Consider the following 7072-nt stretch of genomic DNA (forward strand, 5'->3'; position numbering starts at 1 on the left):
TTGATAAGTAAAACCAAGTTCACTTTGTTAAGCTCAGCAGCTCCCAGCAGTAAAGAGATAAGAAGGGGAAAAATTAAGCATCTTTAGGAGAAAAGAAGCTGTTTCTGTTTACAACGAGTACTAAGTACGCTTTTTTAATGACTTTGCTTAATTTTAGCAATCTCACACTACATTTACCAGAATATCCCGAATATACCATAAACTTTGAAGTTTAACAGAGGGCTTGATGAAGCTGCTTGTCTCTAGCAGAACCATTTTAGTTTACAGGTAGAATGGCCTGAGCTATTTTAAGTCTCAATATGTCATCTGTGAGAGGGCTTGTTGTTGCTTGTTTTGTTTAGAGAATTAAGAAACTAAACGGAACTAATTATAAATGGGAGTGTTTGCATTTGTAGTTACTACTATAACTTGTAGCCAGCCATCTCTTGAGCATTCGTGAGTTACTACTTACTGAGTCCCACCTACCTGGCACTAGTTACTTTGTAAAAATCGCCCTCAACATTCCCAGTAACCCTGATTACTATTATTGCTTTGTAGATGATTAAACTGAATCATGAAGAGGTTCAATAACTTGCCCAGAGAGGACATTTGATCCCAGGCTCTTTGCGTCAGGCCCGCTGCCTCTTTTCCTTCTGCTCTGGGCTTTGTTTGCCCTTCTTGAAGCAAGTGCTTGAGTATCCAAGCAGGAACATAACTGGATCCTGAGCAGAGTTACCTCTTGCCCTTTGAATAAAACCACAATCAGCAGCTGGTAGCGTGCTCTCAGAGCTGCGGTGGATGCTCGGCGTAGGTGGCATTATGCAGCTGGCGTTTAACTTAACCAAGACATCCACTGTCCTTACCTTCACTTCCCCAGGGTGCTTACTTTTCTGGGTGGGTTTTTCTCTTCTGTGTATCTGGGTCTTTCTCCAAATGTGACTCAGTCTCTCCAAACGTGACTGAGTATACAGGCCAGCAGGGACCAGCTGTGCAGGGCCCTGCCGCCTTCTGTTCCCTCAGTGACTCACTTTCGCACCTCCATTCCTTACAGCTGGGGAGTCAGAGCCTCAGCATGTTGCTTCAATCATGCAATCTCCTTCTCTCTGCTCATGTCCCACCTGTGCACACACATGCAGCCACACATAAAAATGCAATGTAGTCACCCACACACACTTTTTTTTTTTTTTTTTGCCTAAGTGCCTTTTAACTCAGAGAAGAGATTGACCTGGTGCTAGGTAAGTCATAGTCTTTCCAAAAAGCACTCCATGAAGAATTGCTTTCTAGGAAGTGTCTCAGGCAAACATTCCCTGTGACAGGGATTTGCCACAGTGCACCACTGTGCTGTATTGGCAAGGTTTGCTTGATCCCATGGGCCTTGTGCAAGGAGTAGACTAAGAATATGAAAGTGCACACGATTCCAGGCGTATTTTACAAAACGTACAGCAACACGTGTACACATACACACAAACACGTAGACAAACACATGCATGTGGCTGGTCACAGGTGGAACGATCCCTCAGCATGGGACTGGAAAGGCAACCGCAGCACCATGCTTTTCACAGCGGCCGTTCACAAATGCTCGGTGAGACAATGGCAGCTTTGTGCTGTTTGGACAAGTGGGAGCATGAAAGGAGAATGAAGTTCAGTTGGCTGGTGACTATGGTGGACGACTGGCCAAATGTGTCAATAGTGGAGGACCATTACTAAAAAGGCTGGCCAACTGAATGCTGTACATGTAGTCATGCCATACACCAGGAGGTTCCATGCAGGAGCACTCCCTCTGTGTTAAGCATTGTTTCAAACATTTATATTGCTTTCAGTATGGAGCCACGCAACCACTTCAAAAGCTCTGATTTTTTCTTAGCTGGTGAAGGCTTCAGAAGAGGTGGGAATATTCACCAACTCACTACTGGGCTCTAGAAATTTCAGGGACAGATCCAGTGTTGAGGTGTATATGAGGAACATAAGCAGACAGGGCTTGGTGACTTTTCCTCTCTCTTCATGGAGACAGGATTGATTGCCATAATTGTCAAGGTCAAAGTCACCCTAGACTATAACGCAGGATTGGTATCAGGGATGCAGAGATGATTTCAGAAATGAGAAGTTTAGGAAATAGCAACTGGGAGGTAAGTTTGTGGATATCATGCTGACGGGCCTAGGTATAAACAGACGTATTGGTAGGTACCTTGTCACTGATTGCTTTTAGAGAAGAAAGCTAAAGCTGAAGAGAATATGTTTGAATGTTAGAAAGAGGAGGGCTGACTTGAGTTATATACCAAAAAGGATCTCTTGGAGCCAGATATACTACCCTTTATTTAGGGAAGTTGAGGAGGGGGGATTCATAATTCTCTGTGGATGAGTGGAATACAGCTTTGCTTGGAGGACCCCATGAATTCCCAAGGGTTATTCCAGCTTCTGACTCTAAGCCTCTGCACCTCCACTATGTACAGCAAGGCAGATGCATTTCTGGGCTCCCCCAGCCCCCCTCCAGGTACGCTTTCCACTCCAGTTATGTTTTCCTAACACAAACACATAATCGCCAGATTAAAAGCAAACCCAGCGCCTGTGAATGTGGGATTGCTTCTCATCGCCTAGCCTTCGTTTCTTCTGGCTTGGCAGCTGGGAGCTAGTGAGTTAGAAACTGGGGGCCCCTGCATGAATGTTCCAGAAGCTTATTTCTCTTGGCAATGTGACACCCTTAGTGCACTTCTGACTTCTGCTGTTTCTCTTCATAGTCGTTATCGGAGATTCACAAGAACTGGGTATGATTACGTGTTCTAGAGTTCTCTCCAGTGTACACTTTGCAATTTAAAGATCCAGATACAGTGAATATATTAAAATTACCTGTGAGCCATGGTATAACTAAAGGGGAGCAAGCTGCCGTGGTTCAAAATTTTATTAATCTACCCTTGGTCTACTCCTTAAAGTGGCAATGTCCTTATGATTTGGGACCAAGAGATAAAACATGAGGTTAATGCTTCATATAAAGGTTTGAGATAATCGGGTGCATTGCTTAGGATCGACTTTATACATTAGGCAAAAATTCTTTCCTATATATCCATATCGAACTGTTTCAGACTGTAAACTACAAACACCCATGTACGTAGACACATATACACAGTCACACACACGAGCATCCACACCCTAGATAAATTATACTTAATTCTAAGGTTGCCTCTGGGAGCTTTGTTCCCATCACTGTTTTATTCTGGAAGCTTTCCAATGACAGCAATCTTAGCACCCACTTGAGTGGGCGATATCTCCCTCCGCCACCCTTCAGGAGACACCGTAAGCATGTTGTGCTAAACCAGAATATTTAGAGATTTTTGTTTGTCTTCGGCAGTGCTCTAAGAATTCCAGATTTGTGAGCTGTCAGCCTGAAAACGCTGGCACATTTTTAGGGATAGCTTAGCTCATCTTCTTTGACTCTCCTTGAGTATTTCCTGACCATCGAGGTCTGTAGGAAGCACAACAAATGCTTATTTACAGGTATTCTGTATCGTATTATTTAAACATTTTATAAGGGGGTTATAGAAGTTCTTGATTCTGAAGGTCAAAAAAGGGCAAGTTTGGATTTGATAAGCAGCTTTATGACATCATAAAGGACACAATTGTCAAAATTACAAAAGCAAAGAGAAGAAGGGGAAACAGTCCTCTGGTGTCCTGGAAGGACTGAGTCCAATATGTAAACCTAAAGTATAAGACATAATGCAATTGGTGAATGAGTGGGCTATGGCCCTACACTCAGAGACTTGGCAGGTAATCCAGCTACCTTCCGGGCCACTGTGGCTACCATCACCTGCCAGGTCCACCTTCTGGATGGGCTGACTGCCTTTTACTATTTTTGCCATCCAGCTTTAGTTTGGATTTTAGTCAGACTTGTCCCTTCTTCTGCCGGGAGCATATCAGTGTTAGCGCACGGTGAGTATCTCTGACAGCTTCTGTCTGTGCTACGTGAGGTCCATAACTGTGTTATTAGAAACCCAGGTGAGATCCATAACTGCGTTATTAGAAACCCAGGTGCGGAGCAAAGTACACTGAGCAAGACCTTAAGCAGAGCCCCCAAAACCTTCATCATGGCTGGGAGCTACCTTCAGAGAAGAATGTCAGAAGACATCAGAGCTCTGGTTCCAGCGGCAATCTCAGAATGACCTCCTGGAATTGCAAAGCATAAACGAAGCATCTCTTTCCCTCCTCTTCAGTGGTCCAGACCAGAGAACCCATTGCCTTTGAGCCAGCTTCTGAAGCCTTTGTTTTCAAGGATAAAATTAGTGCCTAAAGTAGTAGAAATAATAACATGAACTCGTTCTTTAAAATCACTGCCCACCAACACTGAAGAAAATAAACTGTAAAATTTAGCACTAATGGGAATATTTGTTCAAAGAATAAATTCCTAATGCCCCAATTATACTATTAATGATAGTAGTTAAGTGCTAATACAAAACAAATTCCAAGATATAATTCAGGTGTCATTGATCCTTAGTTCTGACACTTTCTTGTCCATATCTCTAATGTTTCTTACCCAACCTTCTCCTAAAAGTGTCCCAATGGTTTAGAAAAACAAAAATAGCATTTGTACAGATGTCAGATCTGTTGTTCCACCCCCCCCCCCCCCACCAGCACGCACACTTCTTGTGAGGCCCTGAGAAGCTCTTTCTAGGCCTCTCTGTGACCCAGGACCCTGACAGAGAGAAGGACACACTGATGCAGTCCTAGAACTTGAGTTCCTGGGAGTGTACTGAATTGGGGTGACTTGGGCTGGGATGGCCTTTTCCATTGCCAGCCTAAGGATATGCTCTTTCCTCCTTGGATGGCAGTAGGAGGAGATGCGTTCTAGTGTTTCCTAGACGTGTTTTCCCATAAAAACAATACTTCATTTACTTATGAGTTAAATAGGCTTTGGTGGAGTGGCTTAGAAACCTCAGCTCCATATATGACTTGGTTTCCATGGAAAAATAATTCTAAACTTTAAATAGCCATTAAATTCAAGCACACTTTAGAGTATAGAAGTTGTGACTATGTCTTAGTCAAATGAAGCAATAAAATGTACCATCTTCCTATAGCCATCTTGGCTTAATTACCTAGTAAGAGTTTGTGAAATGAGCCCTAACTTTCGTTGTCAAATCTTAATGATTCCTCACCAAGTCTTACATACTTTCGACATGTTGTCAGGAGGGACCAATCCCTGGAGAAGGACATCATGCTTGGTAAAGTAGAGGGTCAGAGAAAAAGAGGAAGACCCTCAACGAGATAGATTCAGACAGTGGTTGCAACAATGGGCTCAAACATATCAATGATTGTGAGGATGGTGCAGGATGGCGCAGTGTTTTGTTCTATTGTACATATGGTCACTGTGTGTAGGAACTGACTCGAAGGCCGGTAAGAACAATGAGAAATAACTTAAACTGAACAGTAAGCCTTGTAAATTGAATAGGGAAATTAATGCCCCCAAGAGAGTCACTGAAATTACTGGTTCAACTAACAGCTTTCTCTAATCCTGCCCCCCCGCCCCCGCCACTGCCACACACACTTGTCCTTATCGCATTTCCCCCGCATAGTTTGTGAAGCAAGTGGTCTTGTATTCATTACATGGAAGCTCCTAGGTTTTGCCTAGGATGTATATCCATGTATGCCAGGACGTGCATGAGGCTTTGCAAAGATCGCCCAGCTATTGAAGTGGCAGGACGGCCTTATGCTTAGACCCAGCCCTCTCCCCTCTGCCACGCCGCCCCTCTGGGTCCAGCAGTACTGAGTTGGTGGCTGCCCCATAATAAGAGTGGTGTTATCTCACTTGTTAAAATGATCGGGTTCTCCAGAAATGGTGCTCCGTATAAAAGGAAATGATTACCCATTTTCCTAAAATTGAACTAAGGCGATTGAGCCCTAGGATGACAGTTAGAGCAATGCCATTCTGTATTTTGGATGAACAAGGGTAGTTCACATATTTGAGCTACTTACTGATTCTTCTTTCTTCTGTCCCCCAGCTTCTCTTGCTCTCTTGCTAATCACACTCCAGGAGGCTTGATTATACGTCATAATTGTGTACTTTGCAGGGAATCCTATGTGGATGGGTTGAAAATATGTTTGGGATGGAGCTTGTCAGGTTTTGTCATATGCGCGCTCTTAACACGGAAGAGCCATTCCCTTACAGTGTAGTCCACAGACTCACCGGCAGTGCTGGTGACCGGCACACGTCCTAGCGCGCCACCCTCGATCTAGTCAATCCAAAGCCCTTGGGGCGGCCCTGGACCCTGCATTTTAAACACTGATCCTTAGACACACTGATGTTTGAGAAGCATGGCCACAAAGAAAAGTTATCTGAGGCTAAAATGGCCAGTAGCATCTGAAGCCCCCCATCCCCATCTGGAGAGTAATTTAGTGGCTTTGCTCCTAAGCACTTTCTGAGAATGGCACACCCAGCGGGGCCCTTCCCACTTGTGCATTTCCCGTTCCCCTCATTCACTTCTTCCCAGAGTTACTTTTTCAAACTTCTGTGCTCTTCACAAAGGCTGATCAATGAACTTAAACATGAAAGACACACTAAAACTCTTCTCGTGTCTTCTCATCCTCTCTGCTGCAGACGTGCTTTCATCTTCCCAGACATTCCAAACTGTGGCGAAGAGAATGGCTCTGCAACAGTTGCGATTCTTTCCAGGCCTCTAGGTAACATTTTAACCTGTGTAACGCTCACCGCACAGCATCCTGAGTAATATTCCAGGAAATACGCTGCTGCTTGTTAAAAAGGATAGGACCCCAGAGATGTCTTTAAATATGCCTGTAAAGTGAGAGGTGCCAAGAGAAAGATAATATGGCTGATTATAGTTATTTACCTTACATTTTCATTCGCTTTTAACTGGGTGTAATTTAGGGGCATGAAATCTCTTATTGGAAGCGTATTTGCATTAAACAGCTCTAAGCAACCATGAAAGTGCGGGAACTGAAAAATTGACAGACTGGGTTCCTAGAATCCCAAAGTAGCATTTTTGTAACAGGCATACAAACAAATCGAATAAACATGTTTTGCTTCAGCGATTTAAAGAATATGGTCTTTGGAGTAATTTGTCTTATTTTAACTATCATTTCTAACCTTTTC

Source organism: Loxodonta africana, chromosome 25, assembly GCF_030014295.1.
Source record: "Loxodonta africana isolate mLoxAfr1 chromosome 25, mLoxAfr1.hap2, whole genome shotgun sequence".
NCBI lineage: Eukaryota > Metazoa > Chordata > Mammalia > Proboscidea > Elephantidae > Loxodonta > Loxodonta africana.